The sequence below is a fragment of the Papaver somniferum genome, unplaced genomic scaffold (assembly GCF_003573695.1).
Source record: "Papaver somniferum cultivar HN1 unplaced genomic scaffold, ASM357369v1 unplaced-scaffold_35, whole genome shotgun sequence".
NCBI classification, from domain to species: Eukaryota; Viridiplantae; Streptophyta; class Magnoliopsida; order Ranunculales; family Papaveraceae; genus Papaver; species Papaver somniferum.
Window position 1 is genome coordinate 1,997,977 of NW_020645971.1, and position 25,180 is coordinate 2,023,156.

A 25,180-nucleotide genomic window follows, 5' to 3' on the forward strand; every position below is an offset into this window, starting at 1 on the left:
ACATGGTAGTTTCGTCATATCTCGTTGAATCCTAATCCTTCAGTTTTTATTTTTTTAAGTGATTTGGTGGGGCACACGATTCAAGTTGTTACCTTTTCTAGGGTGAAATAGGGTGATTGAGATACCAAAAAAAAAAAAAAATTAAGACCAGACCATCAGACCAACAGAAATAAATTCAATAAAGTCGACCACTGGTTCCCTTGTATATGTCAGTTGTGTTGACCTAGAGTTAGGTTTATCGACCATTGTTCCCCTTGTATATGCCAGTTGTGTTGATATTAGTCAGACCGGTATCTCAGTCCATTAGGATAGGTCCATCTTGGCAGAGGCCTTCAGACAGATATGGGAAACACCGTTCACTTTAAACCATCTATCTTTTCTCTTTATCCATCTTATTAATCTTTCCATGTGGTTGGTTGACTCCGGTTATGATGTACAAAAACTATCTGAGTAGAGCTCTGTCACTTTATATGAATTTTAGTATGCTTGAGTGCAAACTCGTGTACAACAATTGGAATTTTGCATCAGGGTACTTCCACTTGTAGTCAATAGGTATGCCAACCAAGGAGATTCTTTAGTGCCTTACAAGGTTCTGCATAGATAGCTAGGGTATGGAGTAATGGTTTTGTGGGTACACCTCTGGTAAACCCTCCCGAGATTAATTCGGTTTTATTTTCTTATTATTAGTTTTGCTCGAGGACTAGCAAATAATAAGTTTGGGGGTATTTGATAGACGCATTTATGTGTCTAATTTGTCCTCAATGTTTCGTATTGTTAGTACTCGTTTTCGTCCTTATTATGGTGTTTTGTGTGTTTGGGAAAATTCGGCTCGAAAAGTTGATTTTGACACCCGGAGGATACGTGTTATTCGGAATCCCCTTCCTTGATAAGGGGCACCTCAGTCTATAAGGGGGACCCTAACTGGACAGATGTTATTTACACTCCACAGAAGGATAGGGGGAAACCCTTTCTTCCGCATTTGAACGATGTTTTTGGCGGGAAAGAAATCATCTCACCTGCAGAATTAGTGTTGAGTTTTTGATCGAGTTTTAGAGAGACTAAAAGGCTGAAATTGATTGGGTTTACTTATTAGGCCTAAACAGGCCTGGTATAGTCATTTGATTGAACCCAAATTGGTTAGAACTCGAGTTAGAAGGAAACAGAGAAGCACGAGTTTTGTAGGATAATATCACGGGATTATGCAAGATTTAGACGTGTAATGCTTGTGCTTGGATTGTGCCAAACTGGAGCAGAAACATGTAGAAATCAAATAAGGATAGTTTACAGTAACAGACGCGTGAAGAAGAAGAAAAAGGAAATAAAAATATCTCCGAGGCTGGCAGAGTTAAGGAGAATTATTACGAGTTATTACAAGAGATTTTCATCGCATGTTGTGTATAAATAGCGTCTTGGGGTAGCATAGAAGAGGGAGGATAGTTTGGGAGAATTACAGACCACCAGAGAGTCGAGAAGATCAAATTGCAGAAACTCAATTTCTGTTGTTGCAAAGCTGAAGAACATGAAGAACAAACTTACCAGGACAATCGTTTTCCAACAGTGACAACGACACTTAGCCGTGGGTCGTATAGCTACAGTGACAACGATTGTTCTCATTTATCGTTCTCTGTAACAGCTTGTTTGTAACAGAAATAAGTGTTACAAACCCGATTTTTAATATTTTCTCTCAATTTCATCATTTGTACACCACCTTTGAGCAATAATAATGATTTTTGAGCGTGTTTCCAACATGATGAGCGGCTAATTCTCTCACAACCAAGGAAATGAGGAAGCTATTTACGCATGAATAATTGGTAATTATTTATTTTCTCTAATTTATAATTTATAATTCACTCAATCACTGCTTTTGCAGAGTTTTTAATTGTTTGCAAAATTTTCTTCATTAGTTGTGATTCAATTATATTGGTTGTGCTTTGTGTAGATAATCTATGCTTAGGGGATACAATTAATTTTTGAGAATTTGCCTGATTATTTGTGAATTAAGAAATAAGAGACTTAAAAGATAATTAGAGTTTTGAATTATTTACCATAATTTATTCATGTGTAATAGTGGAATCAGTGTCTTGGTTGTTCCTAATATCTTGATATCACTTTATTTGAGTTTGCTATATTTTTAGTTTAAAAATTAAATCTAGAATCTTTTGCTTTCACAAGTCTTACGGACCTTTTTACTACAACATTATTGAGCCACATCAATATTCCACAAGTTCTTGTGTGGAGTATATGAAAGGTTACACTATCATGTTCTTTGGTTAATGTAGTCATATATTCCGTAAGGTCTTCCTTATGTTGAGTATTTGAACGGTTAAGTTAGTCATCTCCATATGATTGACTTAGTCGTAGCTCCGTGAGTTTACTTATGTTGAGCACTTTCAATTAAATTGATCACTTTTGTGGTTTGATTTAGTTGTGTATTCCAATTGAATTAATCATGGGTTTACTTGTGGTTAATTTAGTTGAGCTTTGGATATAGAAAATCATTCCTATAGTTTTGGTGTCCAATAAAAAATCCTTCTTTTCTTTCAAAATTAAGGTCGCTCTTGTTGTTATCTCGGGAATGACATCATATGGGGGAGAGTTCTTTTGAACTTGTGCTTAATGGTAATATCTTGCAGGAGTGCGGCTGTGGAATTTTATAGGGGTTATCTTGTATCTTAAAACTCCTTGATGAATGCTGTTAGCTTCGGCTATTAGATTGCATCTAAATTAAATTGGTATGTATTTTTCTTTTGGTCATGAAATGTCTCTTGTGGAAATTTCATTATGATCCCATTCTTGTACCTTTGCCAATTTTATTGACAAAAAGGGGGAGAAATATTGTAGTTCACACTACAAATACATATGGTTTTCGGATCATTGTGTAAGGGGGAGTGGTTTCCATTATCGAGATGGAGTATTGACTAAGGGGGAGTGATACATATCACCGTAGTATTATTGTTAAAGTCGTGATACAATTGGAATTTGATGTTATATAATAATACTATGACACTGTATAATAATGATCGAGAATCTCGATTTCTCTCATTGTTATAGCTACGGATCTTCAACAACGATGGTGCTAAACTTACAACCTTTGGGATCATTGGAATACTTGGAAGGACGAAGATTTCAAGGAACGTTGAAGATTAGACTATGGAATATGAGCCACTAAAGTTTATCTTTTTTGTATTCCATATGTATTAATAGTTTTGTCACTAAAATTGATAAAGAGGGAGATTGTTAGAGCATATCTCAGTCAACCTCGCATGCGTTGCTATCTCAAGCATGTTTGTCAATGTTAGTGATCAAAACTATAAGTCTTGATTTCTAGCCTACATAGCTAAGTCTCGGACTAGGATAGAAAAGTGTAGTTGAGCTCAAGGACTTCATGGCGATTCATCATACAACGACGAATATTTATACAAGGAACCGTGGAACTTCATCAACAAAAAGGTATGTGGAGACTTGAACTTATCTATCACTCAAAAGTCTATCTCTTCTATCTCCTACTTCTTATGAGACAAAAGTCGTATGCTATATAGACTAGATCATACACATTTGATGTTTCGAGCTGAGCATTCATTGCTTATCTTTTATCTCGAAATCGTGTGTTGGTAAAGCGTTTCGCTTTGATCAAGTTTATCTTCACCTAGGTACGAAAGTCATGAAAAGTTTCAATCACTTTGAGAATTGCTCTAACGTGAAACGGTCTGTGAATAACGGCTACATAGCATCCTCTGAGAATTTCTCAATGATTAAAATAAGAGTTCAGATTACATAACCATGTATTCGTTGAACCAAAGTTTTCGAACTTTGTTGATTAAGAGAAATTGGGAGGATTGTGGAATTGGCTTTCCAAGTCCGCGAACCAAGTCCGCAGACTCAGTCCGCGAACTGTCGGAAGTTCTCGACCGAGAATTTTTGGTGGATTTTACAAAACTCGTTTGTGTGCTAAGTCCGCAAACTCAATCCGCGAACCCAGTCCGCGAACTGGTGGAAGTTCTCTTTCCGAGAATTTCTGTTGAGTTTGGAAAACTCAACCGATTAACTTAGGTCCGCGAACTTGTTTGTGAACTTAAGAGGTTATGATCTAAAGATGTGCTCTGAACATGAAACATTAAATTACTAAGGAATGCTTTATGCAAACCGTGGATATAATGTTCATGAGACAATTCAATCGAATTGAATCATCTTTGTTTCAATTGTGTCTTGTGTAGTTACATAAGATCTCATAGCAATTGAACAACTCTTTAACTAGTTCATTTGAGTCAATTGAACTAGTTATGGTGAAGAAGAACAAGGTTAATATGAAATGCTCATATGGTTAACCTTTCGGGTTACTATATTGAACCAACATACACGTACACGGTTGGGCATGGTTTTCACGAACCCAGTAAACGTCTACCCAAGTGTGCGTGACAAGCTAAGTTTTCGATCTAACGGTTGAGAAATATTAGCTTGAATCTAAATCAGGTTTTCATCTAACGGTGAATAAGGATTGCTTTGTACCTAAGGCAAAACCCTGATTTGAAGGTTATATAAAGGAGACATCTAACATTGTGCAAAACTAATCCCCACACGTCTGTGTGCTACTAGTGCGCCCGCTAGAGTCGATCTCCATTAACCTTTGATTTTCTTCTCTAAAATCTGGTTAACGACTTAAAGACTTTATTAGGATTGTGAAGACAGACCGATACTACTTTATCGTAGTTGTGTGATCTGATCTTGCATCTTATATCGTACGAGTAGAATCGATTGATTGGCTTGAGATCGTGAGAGTTCTCCGATAGGCAAGATAAAGAAGTCACAAACATCTTCGTCTCACTGTTTGTGATTCCTCGACAATCCGCTTGTGTAGTCAGGAAGGATTGTAGAGAGGTGATTGATTAATCTAAGGTTGTTCTTCAGGAATATAAGACCGGATTATCAATTGGTTCCTGTTCACCTTGATTTTATATCAAAAGACGAAACAAAACCTAGGGTTTGTCTGTGGGAGACAGATTTATCCTTTGATAGAATTTTATGTGTGAGACAAATCTGTTTATTATCAAGTCTATGATTTTGGGTTGCAGCAACTCTTGGTTGTGGGTGAGATCAGCTAAGGGAATCAAGTGCGCAGTATTCTGCTGGGATCAGAGGTGTAGGAGTACAACTGTACCTTGGATTGGTGGGAGACTGATTGGGGTTCAATTACAGTCCAGTCTGAAGTTAGTTTGCAGTAGGCTAGTGTCTGTAGCGGCTTAATACAGTGTGTATTCAATATGGACTAGGTCCCGGTGTTTTTCTGCATTTGTGGTTTCCTCGTTAACAAAATTTCTGGTGTCTGTGTTATTTTTTTTCCACATTATATTTTATATAATTGAAATAATATAGGTTGTGCGTTCGTGATCATCAATTGGAAATCCAACCTTTGGTTGTTGATTGATCCTTGGACATTGGTCTTTGGTACCGTCCAAGTATTCCTTGTATTTGATAAAGACGTGCTATTGTTTTTAGCTTGAGTAAAAATCAAATCAAGAGAGAGATATTAACTCCTTGAGATACTTTTATCTAGATTGAGTCTGACTGTCTAGTTGATTCTCTAGCAAAGTTTTTCGGAGTTAGTCCATATACAGATTGCTAAGCGAAATATTGGGTGGTGTTGTTAGACCCCCGCTTTTTCACTAACATTGACAAACATGCTTGATATAGCAACGCATGCGAGGTCAACCGAGCTATGCTCTAACAGTTAGATCGAAACTTAGCTTGTCACACACAAATGAAATGTATTCATTTAGGTTTGAGTAACTGTACCTAAACGTATACACTTAGTTGGTTCACAAATAGTTAACCAACGGTTAGCCATATGAGCACTTTCATATTAACCGTATTCATATTTCTCATAACTAGTTCAAATGACTCATAAGAACTAGTTCAAGAGTTGTTCAATTACTTAGGTCTTTATTCATAGACACAATTGAAACAAAATCGGTTTGATTTACTTGAATCAATTCATGAAAAATTTAGCCACGGTTTGCAAAGATTGCATTCCTTATAATTTATTGTTTTAAGTTCATGAACAGCCAATTTGAGAAATAACCAGCTTGAGTACGCGTACGGGTATGCGTACCTTAGCTACCGGATTTGAGTTTACAAACTCAGCAGAAATTTTCGGTTCGAAAACTTCCGTGGGTACGCGTACGGGTATGCGTACCTAAGGTGACTGGTTTACTAGTTTGCAAACTGACAAACTCAGCAAAAATTTTCGGTATGAAAACTTCCACAGGTACGCGTAGGGATACGCGTACTCAACCTGTCTCCTTCACAAATACCGCATGCACACATATGCACGCACTTGGTTTCCGGCACATGGATTTATACACTAATGTGTGAACACACTATATATGCTTATTTCCATAGTTGGTAATCTGTACATTTCAATCATTGAAACATTATTCTATAATGTTATAACAATCGTTATTCACGACTATCGTCATCAAACCTATTTTCAAGATTGAAACGTCTTCATGAATTGCGTCACGGGTAAAGATGAAAATGGTTAAAGAAAAAGCTTACCAACACATATTTCGAGAAAAAGATACGCGAGTAAACTCGACTCGAAATAGCAAATGTGTATGTATGAAAACTATCATACTTATACGACTTTGTCTCAAGAGTAAGAGATATAATAGACTTTTGAGTGACAGATCAGTTCAAGTCTCCACATACCTTTTTGTCGGATGAAGTTCGACTTATTCCTCGAGTATTTATTCGTCTTCGTAAGATGATTGCCATGGAGTCTGGAGCTCAGCTGCACTTAACTATCCTAGACCAAGACTTAGTCATAAGTAAGCTAGAAATCAAGACACATAGTTTTGATCACTAATATTGACAAACATGCTTGATATAGCAACGCATGCGAGTTCGACCGAGCAGTGCTCTAACAGATAGTTATACTTATCATACGTTCCAATCTAGTTTCTTGCAGATGCCTAATGAATTCATGGATTTGAGACGTACATGGAACCAGATTAACTCAACTCCCAACGTGCCGAGTTTCGTACCAAGTGAAACCTATGATAGTGTATTTAGACTCGTTCTAGACCCATTTAAAGGGAAGATACATGGTATAGAGAACCTATTGTGAATAATAACGGAAAATGTGTTAACATAAAGAAAATATTTAAGCAATATGAGCATTTGGAAGAAGAGGGAGCAACGAAAGAGACTCTTCAAACAATTTGTAGGGCCATACATATGGAGGTTAACCGCCGTGTGGATAATGGAGAAGATCCCCAAGAAGAAGATTCCGAAGATGATGAACCTTTGGAAAATATTGATAATGATGGTGCTACTAGCTCAACTCATGATTTTGATGATCATTCTCCTATTCAAAAGGAAGAAGTTAAGTCTAGAAACACTACAATTATTGGTGGTAAGACTTATGTTGTGTATGAGAGCGATGATGATTATGACTTCTTTTTACATTGCACCCCAAATTCAGAGATAGTCGATACTTTGAATGAGAAGTCAACTTGTGAAGAACATAAGGATTACGATAATTTGCTTGTGGAAGATTCTGATTTCTTTTCCGATGAGGAGGACTTGGTTATAGAAGAAACCAATGAATGTCTTAACAAGAGTTTGAGTGAGAATGATGATACTTGTGATGTGGGAATTGAATTATTCAGCATCACCGGTGATCCCGTAATACAATAGATTTCGCAAGATTTGTCTAACCCTTTACATGAATCTCTATCTAATGATGATACTCCCGAATTAGTAGTAGTTTCCCAAAGAGTTGATAATCCATCTTTTACGAAAATACCTCATTTGGGGCTTGAATTGTGTGCTTCTCAAATTTATTATCCGAATTTCTTGCTTTTAAGTATCCACCATATGAGTTTGAGTCTAACACCATGCAGGTTTGCCGAGGGGAACGAATAGAAGTGTCTTCCACTTATGTTTTGTATGCACTTCCGAGTGTGGAAAAGACTAAGTATGGGGGTGACTCTCGTGGGATGATAATTTCACTTTTCCCACTATTTGCTAATATTCTTGTGAAGTTATTGCTATATATGCATATTGTTTTGTGGGTGGATTCTCAAATTTTCAGATTGTTGATATATGAAAGTGGATATCCCAAGACCAAAAAATTCCCCTTTTAAATTTCAAACAATGTGGATAAGTCATCCTTCTTTTATGAAAGTGGTTTATGATTCTTGGAATGAGGTTATGCTTGGAAATCCCATCTTTGTGTTTATGAATAAATTAAAAAGACTAAAGATTATTTTAAAGCAATGGAACTGGGAGATTTTTTGTGATGTGCAAGTTAAATTGAAACAAGCTGAGGAAAAGTTACATGAAGCTAATGTGTTATCTGATAAAGACCCCTCTGATATTAATCTTCTAAACAATTATATCACTGCCAGAGGAGTTAGAGATATTGCAGCTCAAAACTTTCATACTTTCTTAAGTCAGAAAGCAAGAATTAACTGGATTAAATATGGTGATGCAAATACAACTGTTTTTCATACTTCTATTAAATTGAGGCAAATAAAAAATGCAATTGCTGAATTAGCTGATGATGCATGTGGTATTATTTCAGATCAAGAACAAATAACAGACTTGCTTACAGAATACTTCAAAACAAAATTTTGATACCAATCATTTCATATTACTGACTATATTCTTGATGCAGTTCCTGAGTTAGTATCTAGTGATAATAATTGTTTATTGGAAAAAGTACCTACAAAGGATGATGTCTTCAATCTAAATCCAGATGGTTCACCTGGACCTAATGGTTTTTCTGGTGCCTTTTACAGAGCTACTTGGGACATTATCTGTGAAGAGCTGATAGCTACCATTCAATTTTGTTGGTTCAATCAAGTAATTCCAGCCGGACTCAACTCAAATTTTCTCATTCTTCTACCCAAAATAAAAGGTGCTAAGAAAGTAAGTCAATTCAGACCTATAGGCTTAAGTAAATTTTGCTTCAAAATTATCACTAAGATCATATCTATAAGAATAAGCACTTTTCTTCATAAACTAGTATCTTCTCAACAATGTGCTTTTGTTAAAGGCAGAATTATTCATGAACAGATTTTATTGGCATCTGAACTAGTGAATGAGATGAGTATTAAAAGAAAAGGAGGTAATGTAGGCCTAAAATTAGACATTTCTCAGGCTTATGATACACTAAGTTGGGAATTCTTGATAGCTGTCCTTAAGAAATATGGTTTTTCTATCAGAGTCTGTCAATGGATTCAAATACTTCTACAAACTACAAAAATTTCCATTTTACTAAATGGTGGTCCAATTGGTTATTTTGGAGTGGGTATAGGAGTTAAACAGGGTGATCCCTTTTCTCCCATTTTATATGTTCTAACAGCTGATGCACTGAGCAGGAAGATTATTCAATATATTCAAGCAGGAAAAATTGCACCAACGGTAATAAGGAGAGGTATTTATCCCTCGCACCTAGTCTTTGCTGATGACATATTCATTTTTTGTAATGGAGGAAAAAATCTATTCAAAATCTCAAAATACTACTTATGGAATATCAATCAGCTTCTAGACAAGTGGTCAATGCAACAAAGAGTAAATGTTTTGTAGATGGGACTACTAACTCAAGGAAGTTGCAGATAGCAGAATCTATGAATTTGTCTCTCTCCAATTTTCCAGATAATTACTTAGGAGTGATGCTAGTACCTGGTAAGATCAAAGCATTACATTTGTGGTCATTTGTGGAATTGCTTCAAAAAAGATTGGCAACTTGGTTAGGTAAATTTCTAAATTTTTAAGATAGAATAACCTTGATTAAGTTTGTACTCTCCAGCATTCCCCTGTATAACATGTCTATATATAAGTGGCCAAAAAAGGTAATTCTTGCTTGTGAAAAAATCATAAGGAATTTTTTGTGGAGTGGTAATGTTGAGGACAGGAAATATATCACTCTTGATTGAGAGAAAGATTGTGTATACCACAAGAAGAATGAGGTTTGGGAATTAGAAGGATGGAAGATATTAATAAGGATTTACTCATGAAACTACTTTGGAGAATTCTTAACTCTAAAGAAGATTGGGCACTTTTCTTTCTAGCTAAATACCAAGACCTTAATGGAATGTGGATTTCTTATTATAAAAAGTCTTCTGTGTGGCCTGGAATCAAGTAGGTGTTGAATGATTTCTCTGAAAACATCAGATGGCTTGTGGGCAATGGGAAACACATCTCCATCTGGAATGATGCATGGAACCTTGAAAAAAGTATAATTTCACTATTCCCTGCAAATGATTATATACTTCAGAACAGTCATATGAAAGTGGAAGAATTAATTCATAATAAGTAATGGGTTGTACCAGAGGAAATGTGGGATTTTTTTTCTATTGAAGAATTGCCTCTACTTTCCTTAGAGGAGGATAAGATGGCGTGGAAATCTACTCAAAATGGTGAATTTTCAGTTCAAAGTGCAGTTAATGTAATCAGGAAAAAATAACCCAAGCTTAGATGATATAAGAAAATATGGCAATCTTTGTATTCATCCCTCCAGTGCAGGTAACATCTGGAAAATAACTAGAGATGTTTGTACTACTGATGAGAAGGTGAAAAATAAAGGAATGAATCTGGCTTCAAGATACTATCTTTGCAGGAAAGATCAAGATAATATGGAACACATTTTATGGAATTGTGATTATGGTCAAATACTGTGGAAATGGGTTGGAGGTATCTTTGCCTTTAAAAACCCCAAATATTTTGAGGATATATTAAATGCATGCAATAGGAAAAGTACTGTGATACAGGAAGTTTGGTTTATTGATGCATTCAACATAATGGTGGACATTTGGTTTACAAGGAATAGAGTATACTTTGATAATGTTACTCCTAACAGTTCAGCAGCTCAGAAGAGGATCTCCAAAATAATACAGGACTGTGAAGTTAGACTCAAGGGAGATATATTCAATTCTGCATATGACTTACCAATATTAAAACATTTCAATCTGGGTTGCAGAAAAGTGAAGAATTTCAGAACTATTGAATGAAATTTATGTCTGCCTGTTGATGATAGTACATTGATATGCTGTGATGGTGCATCCATAGGGAATATAGGCAATGCTAGTTATGGATTCATTGCAAGAGATAGTGCAGGTAATTTTTTAACAGCTGAAAGTGGTGGTCTTGGCATTTCTACTAACTTTGTAGCTGAGATAATGGGAACTATAAATGCGTTGGAATGGGCAGTGAAGGAGTTGAAAAATAAAGTGATTATCAATTCTGACTCTAAAGCTGCTATCTCTGCTTTTAGTAAGAATAAACTCCCTTGGTTTATATGGAATCGTTGGATACATGTCTACAGTAAGCTATCATCTATTCATTTTAATCATGTGTACAGAGAGATCAACTTTTCAGCTGATTTCTTTGCAAAGAAAGGAGTACTGCTGGCCAAAGGACAAGTTCTGAAGTTCAATGAAAGACCTTCAAATATGCAGAGAATGGAATTTCCAGGCCTTACATACTACAGATTTGTGTGAAGGTTTAAAGGTAGAGATGAGTATAATTTTTTGTTTCTTTTTAGTCTGGACATGTGGTCCTCAATTTTCCTTATTGATCTGTTGTAACAGCTTATTCTTTTGATCAATAAAATTTAATTTTTGAAAAAAAAAATCAGATTGTTGATATATGGGGAATCTATTTTGAATGTTACTCGTATGCGTCAATCAGGTTAACAATTCCAATTCTTACTTCCTTGTATTTTTCAAGTATTCCTCTTATTCTTTTTGCAATGGTTTGAAACATTGAGGACAATGTTTGATTTAAGTGTGGAGGTAGGGTATAATATGAAAAAAAAATTGAAGTATACAAAACTCCAACTTTTAGAGATTTTTGAATAATAAACACTAGCCTTTCTAAGTAGATGGAATTTTTTCTTGACAATGAGGTATATATTAGCTGAATCGGGATTAGATGCCAACTAAATAGCTTGTTTAGTGTTTATCCTCCATTGTTCAGAAATAGATATGAGTTGGGGTATCGGTTTATGTAATTTGTACATAATTTGTAGAGTTTGTTTAGTTAAAAAAAATAGAAAAACAAAATAAAATTGCATAATAAACTTCAAAATCTAGAAACTTGTGCCTTCAGGATGACACTAAACAATATAAGTGGATGGAACCATCTTGGTTGCAGGAGTTGAGGAACCCATTAACTAAAAGGACATGGCTCAGGAATTAGAAAAACATGATAGTTGTTACCATATCTCGGAATCGTCACCATATCACTTTCTATTTTTATTTTTACAAACTTTTTGTTTCTCTAAGTGATTTGGTGGGTCACTAACATCAAATTGTTATTACTGGCAGGATGAAATAGAGTGATTGAGTTACTAAAAAAAAGACCATACCAATTCGACCAATTGGTGTATATATGAAGAAAAAAATTTAAAAAAATAGATTGACACTTGGATAGCAATATGTGTGTGTTCCCCCTATCTCCGTCGCCTAAACAAGCGTGGAATGCAGATGCAGGATCCATGGGAATTACCATGTAATCTGCTGAAAAGAAGCATGTGCTTGGATCCAAAAGATCTAATCATGTTGTCGATTAAAAAAAAAAAGAGGAAAAAAAAGTTATTATTATTATTGTTCAATTAATAAATCGACTGCTGGTTCCCTTGTATTTTCCAGCCGAGTTGATCTAGAATTAGGATTATCTACCACTGGTTCCCGTGTATATGCCAGCTGAGTTGATACTAGAATTCAGACCAGTATCTCAATCCACTAGGATTCATAGGTTCATCTTGGCAGTGACCTTCAGACAGATATGGGAAACACCGTTCACTTTAGTCAACATCCGCAAACATCTATTTCTATATCCATCTTCTTAATCTATTCAAATGTGATTGTGGTTAGTTAGATTCCGGGTATTGTGGTTTGTTCAACTTTCTGAGTAGAGCTTTGTCACCTATATATGAATTGGATTTGCATCCGGGTACTTCCTCCTATAGTCATTTTGGGTTCGTTCATAGATTCTTCACAGGTAGTTGGAATTTGGAGTAAAAGGTTTTGTAGGTACACCTCTTGTAAACCTTCACGAGACTATAACTCGTCCACTAGGGACACCGAGGGGTTTAAAGGCTTGTTATTCATGCTAATAGTAACCGTAGCCTCGACGAAACGGAGTTGTTGTATTTTAGTTTGCTCGGGGACTAACAAAGATTAAGTGTGGGGGAATTTGATAAGTGCTTAAAATACATCTTTCGAATATCAATTTCTTATGCTTTTCTTAGTTATTCTTCTTGTATTATTGTATGTTATGCTTTGTTTTGTATTTTATAGGTATTTTGGAGTCACGTGACCTAAAAGAACGAAAATAGGCGTTCATGGCGTTATTCGACGACATTGGGTGCTAATGGATCGAAGCACAGAAGGAACACGGGTCTATATTAGGTACAAGATCAAAACTGTTGAAGGCAAACGTGTGTCTACTCAGGGCTGCCCATATACTACGGTTGAGAATTACTGAGAAGAACCACCTAGTCCTGCTAAGGGCCACATGATTCTCGTTTATAACCAAACTAGGTCTTAACCCGTGCCGTTACGGCACGGACTTTAGAATGCCTCGTACTTGTGTGCAGCTGATGCATAAGCTAATCAATTAAACAATAAATAAGTCAAATAAATTCACTAAATTTTATATCAACAAATCATACAAAATTTGATGGTAGTAAAATTACATGTCAATTTACAATGGTATATGGAAAGTGAGAAATGAGATCCTTCGCATTTACACTCGAATACACAAGACCATTTCCATGTAACTAATACATGATTTTGGATAAAATCAAAATCGTCAAATTATGTGTTTCTTCAGAATATGTGTTCTTTGATCCCCTTTTTGTGAGTGTAATTTCAACTATCGATGATACCATTCCCAAACATGTAAAGTGTAAATAGTTAAATCTATGAGTATGAAAATTGTTGACCTGAAGTCTGTATGGTCCATGTAGTAGCTAAGGTTGTGATTTTCCTTGACATTGATCGAAGTTAAAGGATATGTGGTACCTTCGTAGCAGTTACACCAATACTGTTCCATTTCGATCCTCCTTGAAGTTACCTATGAACATCGATGCCTGAAGAAGTGGTGTTCTGGGCCAGAAGCACCACCGCACAACCAACTACACAAAGGAAAATAAATTATTTTCAAGTTTCTGACACCAACTAAACACAGATACTATGCAACTACGCTCAAGGTTGTAGCTATTTTTCCACTAAGTTTAGTGAGAAGCAAAAATAAAATTTAACAAACATAAGAGCATAATATGCTCAACAAAATTTTGTTTTTAAATCATAAAGCCAAGAAACAAAGAATTATCCAAAATGCAGTAAGGAAACATCGAAACGACCCTTGGGTGACCTATCCATAATAATAGGAAAATGGAATCCATAGATACATATATGAACATCATACTGAAACAATAATAATTAACCATAGTAAATGGAAAATGGTATCCATATAAGAGCATCCACAGTGGGCGAGTATAACCAAAAATTTGGGATGAGATCGTAACGCAGTGGGACGGAGTAAAGATTAAATCCCAGCCAAAGATCAAATCCCAGATCATATTTGGTCGCGACCAAATACCAAATCCTAATATAGTCGGGCGTAAATTTAAAGTACGCTTGTTGCTGGGCGGACACCCAACCATCCGCCCGTTCACTTACTCATCAGGCGGGCACCAAACCATCCGCCCCATTCAAAATGAAATTCATCAGGCGGACACCCAATCATCCGTCCGTTCACATTTCGTCAGGCGGACACCAAACCATCCGCCCCATTCAAAATGAAATTCATCAGGCGGACACCCAACCATCCGCCCGTTCACTTACTCATCAGGCGGACACCAAACCATCCGCCCCATTCAAATTTCGGGCGTAAACCAATTTTACGCCCCATTCAAGCGTACACCAAATTTACGCCCGTTTTCGTGCGGTGATTAATTTTACGCGCGACCAAATTTGGTCTTCTCCCCATAACGTCACAGTACAGATTAAACTCATATTTAGTCTTTTTTTTTGGTCTTTGATCTTTGAGTTTAGTCGTACCATTGCAGTCGCTCTAAGAATCTTAAATCAAATGATTGTATTTGTATATCTTGATCATCCTAGAAGTGCAATTTTAGTGACTCCATACATACCTGTAGATGAAGGTGGGCGATACGCTGAAACTAAAGAATTACACACTCCTGGTGATCCATCCTGCAAAAGAGGTGCTGCATCATGTGTTCAAAGACAACAACTGGATTGGTTGAAAACTTTCTTAAATCTGCTCTTTAGTTTGACGCAGGGGTGCATCCTGAATGCTGCACTCTTTTAACTTTAGGCGAAGAAATATTTTATTCAAGCTTAAATCCCCTAGAATTATAAATAGCTTAGCATCCATTGTATCTATGACTTTTAGCTCATTTGGCTCTGGTCAGATAGTGACATATATATATAGAGAGAGCTACAATTAAACAACTCATAGTTGAGATATTTCTTTATCAAGGTTAAGTGTACCCAAATCAGGTGCAGTTTTACCTTGATAACGTGATAGCGAATGTGAAGAAAGTTGTCTCATTGATGGAAAAACCATTGATTTTTTTCTCGGCCAAAAGCTCCACCAATATATCAAGCTCCTGAACATCGTCATACACCTCATGCAACACTTTACTTCTTCATAGTGCGTTAGTTCCTCCTATCTATAAAAAGTTATTATTAGAATTCCCCTTTGCAACCTGTTGTACCGCGCAACACTATCCTCTCCCTGTCTCTATAGACTGTGCGCACGCAATCAAGCAATAGTTTAGTTTAAATGATAGTATCATCAAAAGGTTTAGCATTAACTTGTACCTTCTTGAGCTGGGAACCAACGTGATCATGCATTTCGAATTCATTTTCTCCCAGTATTGTCCTATGTGCGCAAATCAGTAAAGTAAAGATAAAGAAACGTATCAACTGTCTCAGGGTTGGAATCTGCACTAATAGTATCATTTCCTTCCTGATTTGCAGAAGAACTCCGAAGAGAAATCTTCAATTTGGTACCCCTAACATAGGAATATTATATGATGACGGTATGAATTGAATGTGCAGATGTAATAGATATACGAACAAAATGAGAGTGATAGAGAATCTTCACGGATATACTAAATGGTGAGTTAACGTACTCGGTTATCCACCAGGACACTGAAGGGTACAAAGGTTCGAATGATAAGGCAATGTTAAGATCAGTAAATGAGTTAGGAAAATTATATGAAAAATATTAAACCTGTTAGAAGAGAAAGAAATAAGTGAGCTAGTGCAAGAAAGAATAACCTTTCTTCCCACCAGGAGCTGCAGAGAGAACAACTTCATGATTATGCTTTCCAATATTCCGAGAATTTTAGTCTCAATACATATTGTATCTCGCATCAAGTTGTGGTGCATACAAATCGGTAAATGGCCATTCTCTCTCTGTAAAATTCAGATGGACATATTTACACGATTTTAGACAACATAAGCATGTGAACATAATTGAGCATATCTACTTCAGCATCTAGGCACATTGGAAAATGTTCCATATCGTATTGACATATCCCTTTGAAACAAAGAAAAACCACTTAATTAAATTCATAAATAGTTTAGCATCCATCTACAAAACTATACACTAAAAAGAATGAGGAACGGATCACCATACCATGTTTAGAACCACACAAGATATACATTTACTTGTGTTTCCTTTGTGTGATCCTGAAATTGAGGATCCTCAAATTGTTATTTCTCATCAATGTCAGAAGTTTCAAACTGTGATCGACCTAAAACTGACAAAATCAAGAGGCAAGAAATTTGACAGAGCAAATCAAAACAAATAGACAAAATAAACAAAAATATAATAGTGCCATACCATAAACTGATATAACCATCATAAAATTCTTGATTCCAAATCTCTTTTCAGATTTCCAAACCCAAGATCAATCAATGAAACTACACTGATATCCACATTTGTATTAACAATCAAATTAACAATGTAGTACATTAACAGTAAGTCATCTAGAAACATACGGTGTCTAAACCCCAATGAACTTTTGTTTTTTTTGTGTTCTAACAAAACGATCCCATGCAATTTTACTCGTGTAAATCCAAGAACATTCACTTTTGTTATCTAAAATTCTTTAATAGATACATATCCAATCAGGCTTAGTTGACAACTCTACACAAAATTTAGAATCAAAATGCAGTACCTTAAAGATAGTGTAATCCTGTGAAGATGGGAAAAGTAAAGGACTCGAGTTAAGACTCTGGATATCAACATCAATGAATCTCATCACCCTTCAAAAAAAAAATATTTATCATCTGGACACAAAATTTAAATTACATATTACCAATTTCAATTTTTTACTTACGGAGAAGAGATTAACCCTAGCCAATATAAGATACAATCCAATTTATTTCTCAATTAACCCGAATTTCACCAAAACAAAAGTTAAATCAGAAAAATGATTTCCTTGATATCATTGGTAAGTCACTTGGTTTATTAGATGTAATTGATACTTAATTGTACATCCACTTTTTCCAAAACTCGCCAGTGAAACTTATTGCAAGTTCGATCAAAAAAGCATCAATGACTCTATCTAATAGGTAGAATCCGTACCTGTTAATAAAGCTTGTTCAACTGCATCTGATTCATAACCTAATATCAGGATGGATTTCGTAAATGCTGAAGTAAAACTTAGATTTTTTTCCAGAAAAACCTCACCTTTGATCTTATTTAGTTTGTCTGGGGTTTTGGAATCGACCTTCACTCAAATACAACGCTAAAAGTTTTCATTTACACTCCCACAATTTGTAGCAACTCAAAAATGGTTCTGCAGGGAGGAGAAACGATTGGTGAGAACGTCTGATATATTTTCCTTTATTGTTATTTTTTAGTGGGGTGCATTCTTGAATTTTCATTCATATGGTTGACTTTTTGGGTTATCATATTAGTCGATACTGGTGCAAACACACTGTTGACCTTTTGGGTTATCATAGTAGAATAATTTATATATTATCATTTTTAATTTGACATCTAATAAAATATTATCATGAAAAATTAATAGATTATTTATTATGAAGAATTATGCGGCCATAATGACATGATAAATTTTGTCCGTTAGATGCATTTCTAATCGCAATCACAACCATCACTTATGACAAATGGTTACATACCTAGATTTATCTCTTGTGAGGACAAATCTGAACCGCAACTTCTTAGATTTAAACTTACATGTTCATGTAGAGCATTATCTCATTATAAGCAATGAACCTAAATAAAAAAGTGTCTGGAAGTTAAGATTATATTTCTTTCGTTTCAGCAAATTTCCGGCGGTAAAATATTAAAGGAAAAAACAAAGAAAAAAAAAAGAGGAAAATCCTAACTATTTTTATGACAAACACATATTACATCATAAGGAGTTGATAAGTATTCGAGACACAAATTATACATATATTAAAAATGAACCAACATCATGGCCCATGTCGTTACGGACATATTTCAATAACGTACCGATTGTTCTGTGATGTAGGAATGCCATATTCTTGTGGTCTTATTTGTAATTTCATTGTGATTACTGCTTTTTATTAAAAGTGAGTAGTGCTAAAAATGAATAGTATTTATGGATGTAATTTCCACCCATAACGTAAAAAGAATACATTCGGCTTATGGTAACGTTTTCCTTAAGATTCTTAAAGTAGCGCTCCTAGAATTTCCACGCCATTCATTTATTCAAACACTTCCAAAGTATTTTCACCCCATTGGTTTATTCAAAACAGAACTCACTCTTAGTTTTGAGATGAATGTTGACAGATTTGACAAATCAGTGAACTGAACTTCCAATAAATTTATTAAACTACAAAAAATATTTATGAAGGACGAACAACAGTGCTCGTCATTTCAGTCTCCTCCCAAGTCCCAATTGAAAATAAAATGCGAAACAGAATATCCCTTAAATGAGTTTTCATTAGAGCCCCGGAGAATGAGAGACTGTTTTACTGACAATTGTGCCTGCTTCACATACAATCCAGCACTGCCTTCTTCCATATCTCCCAAACTACTGCACACAGAACCTTGGCACCAGTAATTCTACGTCTTCCTTGTAACTTATTGTAGCTCCAACTTCAGACTGAGTTTGAACACCCTTTAACAGCACCCAGCTTAATCCCAAAGACAAAATGAAGAAATTCCAAACAGTTAAAGCAAGCTCACAGTGCATCAGCATACCACTTGTATCTTCCACTTTCGTTGAACACAAGAATCATAGATAAAACAGTACTTAGTCCGCCTTAATGGCAACTGCAAGATGAAACTTAGCTTATATAAAGACAACTCTCTTTATTGATGTTTAGAAAATCTCTCAAAACTAAACACAAGCTCTAATTTTCCTCATATGATCAACCACAACTTTGGTGATCATATATATATATAGAACTATGAATTCCTTTTCCTAGTCCTATTACCTTATTACATGTCTTTCCTTTTCTTAGAACTAGATGACTTCTAATTCCCTTAGGATTACATCAATTTCCTAATCTTGTCCTAACCAGCTTGTTAGTGACTTCTATGTTGAAGTTTAACCAACATTCTCCCTGTTAAGCTTCAACCTTACCCGTGACATATCTTGTACTCCAATCAATTGTCTCATTTCTTCAAACTTGATCCGAACTAATGCCTTTGTCAATATATCTGCTTTCTGCTCAGTTCCTGGTATGTGTCCAACGTTGATGATCTCCTTCTCGATACATTCTCGTATGAAATGATACCTTTTGTGAATGTGTTTCGTCTTCCCATGAAACACTGGATTTTTAGTGAGTGCAATTGCAGACTTATTATCAATCTTGATGAGAACTTTTTCAGGTTCTCTTCCTTTGATTTCACCCAACAGTTCTTGAAGCCATATTGATTATTTAGTTGCTTCTGTTGTGGCCATAAACTCAGCTTCACAGGATGAGAGGGCTACAGTGTCTTGCTTCTGTGAACACCATGTAATAGGTGCTTCACCTAGATAAAATATATGACCAGTTGTACCTTTTTCATCATCTTGGTCAATATTATGACTGCTGTCACTATACCCAACAATTCCTTTTGATCCTCCTCGACCATACTTCAATCCATAGCTGATTGTTCCTCTTAGATATCTCAATATCTGCTTTATTACATCACCATGAGACTTGCGTGGACTCTGCATATAACGTCTTGCTACTCCCACAGAGAAAGCCAAATCTGGTCTTGTGTGTAATAAGTATCTTAGGCATCCAAGATTTCTTCTATAACTCGTTGAATCAATCTCTGCTTCTTCTTGTGCCTTTAAAACTTTAAGTCCAAACTCCATTGGTATCTTAGTTGGATTACAAGTTTCAAGTCCTGCTTCTTTCAGAATTCTCCTGGCATAAGCTTCTTGTTTAATCTGAATCCCATCTACTCCTTAATGGACTTCTATGCTAAGGTAATAAGTGGGTTTTCCGAGGTCTGACATCTCAAACTTTGATGACATTTCTCTCTTGAACTCATTGATCACCTTAAGGGAGTTGCCAGTCAAAAATAGATCATCTACATAGACTGCAATCACAAGAAGCGTTCCCTTTTCTTCTCTTCTGTATACTGATGTTTCTTTAGAGCACTTAACAAATATGATTTCTCTTAAGAATTTATCTAACTTTGTATTCCAGGATCGAGGAGCTTGTCTTAGACCATATAGAGCTTTTGATAACTTATAAACCTTATGCTCTTGTCCTTTTACTTCAAAACCTTCTGGTTGTTCAACATACACATCTTCTCGCAATTCACCATGTAAGAATGTTGTCTTAACGTCTAAGTGGTGAATTTCCCATGAGTTTGATGCAGCTTCTGCTATTAAGAGACGAATTGTCTCTAGTCTAGCAACTGGTGCGAAAAATTCATCAAAGTCTATACCTGATTCTTGAACGTATCCCTTAGCTACAAGTCTTGCCTTATATTTGTTAATAGTTTCATCAGCATTTCTTTTAACCTTGAAGATCCACTTAAGACCAATCACTTTTACCCCACCTGGCTTATCAACTAGAAACCAAGTCTTGTTTCTGTTGATTGAAATAATTTCTTCTCTACATGCTTGTGTCCATTTAGTCGAGACCTTTGCTTATTGAAAATTCCATGGTTCATCATTAACAGAAAGTAGCATAATCTCACATTCTTCTGCAACTTGAAGAACATAATCCTCCAGATACTGTGGCTTTTGTATCTGTCTTGTTGATTTTCACAGTGGAATGGGTTGAGTTATTTCATCGATCTCTTCTTCTTCTACTACTTCTTCGTTATTCTCAGTGTTTTCATTATTCTCTTCTTCTTCTTGATTAACATCATTGTTTCCATTTGTATTGATGATTATGGGTCCTTCGCCTTCATCAATTACTTGACCCCATCTCATGTGAAACATTCTTGGATCCCTACTTGGTCCATCATTAGTTTCTTTCCAGTTCCAGTTTGCTTTTTCATCGAATACCACATCTCGACTCACTATCACTCTTTTCGTTGTTGGATTGAATAATCTGTAAGCTTTGGATCCAGGCTCAATTCCTAGATTCACAAGAGTCTGAGATCGATCATCCAGTTTCTTAAGAGTTGCAGAATCAACTTTTGCGTATGCTTTGCAACCAAACACTCTTAAATGATCTATGCTTGGTTTTCTCTTTCGCAAACTTTCATATGGAGTCATGTCTTTCAGAGCTTTCGTAGGTATCCTGTTTATTAGGTATGTGGAGTGTCGTACAGCTTCTTCCCATAGATAATTAGGTACCTGCATAGCCTTTAAAGAACTGCTTGTCATCTCCATTCGAGTCATGTTTCTCCTCTCCACCACTCTGTTTTTTTTGTGGTGTATATGGTGTTGTGAGTTGCCTTTTGATTCCACTTGACTCACAGAACTTGTTGAACTCTAGGAAGTGAACTCTCTCCTCTATCAGTTCTAAGCATTTTGACCTCCTCTTTTAACTCTTTTTCTATCAGATTTCTGAAAGCTTTGAATCTGTCAAATGCTTCACTCTTTTCTTTCATAAGAATAGACCACATATATCTTGAGAAGTCATCTATAATAACAAATATGTATTTGTTATTTGCAAGGGTTTGTGGTGTAATAGGACCACATAAATCAGCATGAAGAAGCTCTAATGGCTTTGAGGCTCTGAATGTTGTTGCTTTTGGGAAACCTTGACGAGTTTGTTTCCCAACTAAACGTGATTCACAGATTTTTGCTTCATCATTTATCTGTGGTAGTCCTCGAACCATCTTGTTCTGATACATTGCCTTTAAAGTTCTAAAGCTTATGTGTCCTAACCTTGCGTGCCACTTCCATGTCTGATCTTCCAGTCTCATATTCAGACACAATGGCCTTCCAATCATGAGACTTATCTTGTAGAGTCTATTCTGTGAGCGTGAGACTCTAACTAAAAGTCTTCCACTTGGGTCATGAACTGTTAGATAATCTTGTCGCATTCTAACATCACATCCAACTTCTGTAGCTTGTCCTAAACTTAGAATGTTGCTTTGTAAGTTTGGATGAAGTAGATGTTTGTGACAAGCTTCTGTTCTCCGGTCTTGCTCTGAAATAGAATTGATCCTTTCCCTTCAATTTCTACAGAAGATCCATCCCCAAACTTCACTTGTCCTTTGATTTTCTCATTGAGTTCAGAAAAGTAGTGTCTCTTACCAGTCATGTGATTGCTGGCTCCATTATCTAAATACCAGATTTCTTCTTCTCCATCCTTTGATTCGTAGTTCTTTGGTATTAGTTTCCCTTCGTTTAAGAATACAACTTCGTGCATGAAAAGAGTTGTATCTGCTTCCCTTGTTTCATTCTTGTTTGCTTCTTTCATCTTTTGTATTCTTTCAGGGCATACAGAGGAGAAGTGTCCTGATTTATCACATCTGTAGAAAATAATGTTTGATCTATCCTTCTTTTCTTTCCCTTGGTTTTGATCATTCTGACTTGTTGTTCTATCTTGTGAGTTAAACCTTCCTCCCCTTCCTCCCTCTGTTTCCTCTACCACCTCTTCCACGACCTCTTCCTCTTGTCGCAGAGTTTTGTTGGTAAGAGTTTGTGTACAAGATTTTTCCTTGAGTTTCTCCATTGTTTTCTTCATCAAGGATTCTCTCTTCATATACTTTCAATCTTCCAATTATATATTCATAGCTAGTCTTCTTTAAATCTAAGACTTGTTCGAGAGAAGCTATGATATGAATATACTTGGATCTTGGTAAACTATTGAGAAACTTCTTTACCAGTTTATCTTCATCAATGGATTGTCCAAGTGACGCAGCTTTTGAGGCTATCTATGATAGCTTTCCTGCAAAGCTATCAATAGTATCAGTGTCTTTCATCTTCACTCTTTCAAATTCAGACATTAAGGTTTGCAGACGGGCTTCTTTAACTCGATCAGCTCCGAGATTACGTGCCTTTATTGCATCCCAAATTTTCTTTGAAGTTTCTTGTTCACCAACTTGTAGAACAAGACATTCTGGTATTGCTTGAAAGAGTAATCCAATGGCAACATTGTTTTTGTCTGGGTCCAATGTACCAGGATCAATTGTTTCCCAAACTTTGTAGATTTTCATCAGTACCTTCATTCTCATGGCCCATACTGTGTAGTTTGTGGCGTTGAGGATTGGAACTTGTAATGATGGTGGCGTGAACTGTTTTGCACCCACAATGGTGGTTTCGTTTTCCATGGCTCAGAAACAAGCTCTGATACCAATTAATGGCAACTGCAAGATGAAACTTAGCTTATATAAAGAAAACTCTCTTTATTGATGTTTAGAAAATCTCTCAAAACTAAACACAAGCTCTAATCTTGCTCATATGATCAACCACAACTTTGGTGATCATATATATAGAACTATGAATTCCTTTTCCTAGTCCTATTACCTTATTACATGTCTTTCCTTTTCTTAAAACTAGATGACTTCTAATTCCCTTAGGATTACATCAATTTCCTAATCTTGTCCTAACCAGCTTGTTAGTGACTTCTATGTTGAAGTTTAACCAACACGCCTGATACGCTGAAGCGTCACTCTTGGAGGCAAAAAATTATGACAAATCGACCAGTCTATACAGGAAGCTTCAATAGGTAACCACTTACTCCAAACCAAATTCTTAAACGACACCACTGCCATTTCTTTAACTTGATCCAGCACCATCCATTTATATAATACGCGAGGACTAAAATTCCCTTCTAGCTGGTCCACCCATTAGGATTTAAAGTAATGTTTCTTAGTTCAAATTCCAACTCCAACACATCCAGCACATCAATGGACTTTACCGGATCCAAAAGTCGCAAAAAAACATAATACCCATTAATTTCCCATTTACACATCACGAACTACTGCCTCCTCTTATGTGATAATTTTGAACAATCTAGGTAAGAAAGAAATTCACGGTTCTACTTCAAGGACCGTGACACGATGAATTGACTGTTAGAGAAAATGAGTTTATAAAATAGTTTGGTTTTTGGTCTTGGTGGGATTGGAACTTAGGATCTATTGGTCACTAAGGACACTAGCTCATTTTCACTATTTGTGAATGAACCTTTAGTCCCACATAGGGAAAACTAAAGATGATACCTCTCCATAAGTATTGAAAATTTTGATATTAGAGTGGCCCTTGGGTCATTAGCACTTTTGTGCGAGGGAGAGGACTTAGGAAATGGGCTAGTTGGTGCAATCACACATGTTCACAGACGCACGGTGCTTCGCACCGAAGCACGCCGCCGCCGTGCGGGCGGGCGGGCGGGACTCGGGTGCGGGTCAAGACTTATCTTTTTGGCAAAATTTCTTTTGAATTTTTGAATTAATACTTAAAAGATTTCAAACAAAATAAATCTTTGGGCGACTTTATGTCTATGCATGAACGTTATATCAACATTAATTTGCATGAACGTTTTATATCAAACTTAAATTTGCATGAACGTTTTTATTTCAAATTTAAATTTGCATGAACGTTTTATATCAAACATAATGACGCATGAACGTTTCAAACTGTTGGAAAAAATCTGAATTAATTGAAATTGTTTTAATGCGCATTTATGAGACCTCTCTCTATTCTCCCCTATATAAAGCGATCACTTTCTCTCATTTCGTTTTGTGTCCAGAAGAGCTACTATCCTCTTCTTTTCGTCTTCTCCCCCTG

The 25,180-nt window shown here is 36.0% G+C and overlaps 1 long non-coding RNA gene across 13 annotated transcripts; it reads right to left on the reverse strand.

The window, feature by feature from the left end:
- Positions 1-13,658: 13,658 nt before the first annotated feature.
- Positions 13,659-17,891, reverse strand: LOC113342171. 13 transcript variants are annotated; one of them, XR_003356485.1, is made up of 6 exons: positions 17,743-17,891; positions 17,638-17,658; positions 16,684-17,315; positions 15,549-16,460; positions 15,167-15,227; positions 13,659-14,146 (listed from the first exon to the last, which is right to left on the reverse strand). It is a non-coding gene; the product is annotated as an uncharacterized LOC113342171 (long non-coding RNA). The 13 variants fall into 13 exon arrangements; XR_003356481.1 differs by having other exon boundaries at positions 16,684-16,736; positions 17,228-17,315; positions 17,638-17,891; XR_003356480.1 differs by having other exon boundaries at positions 16,684-16,807; positions 17,228-17,315; positions 17,638-17,891.
- Between the last annotated feature and the right edge of the window lie 7,289 nt (positions 17,892-25,180).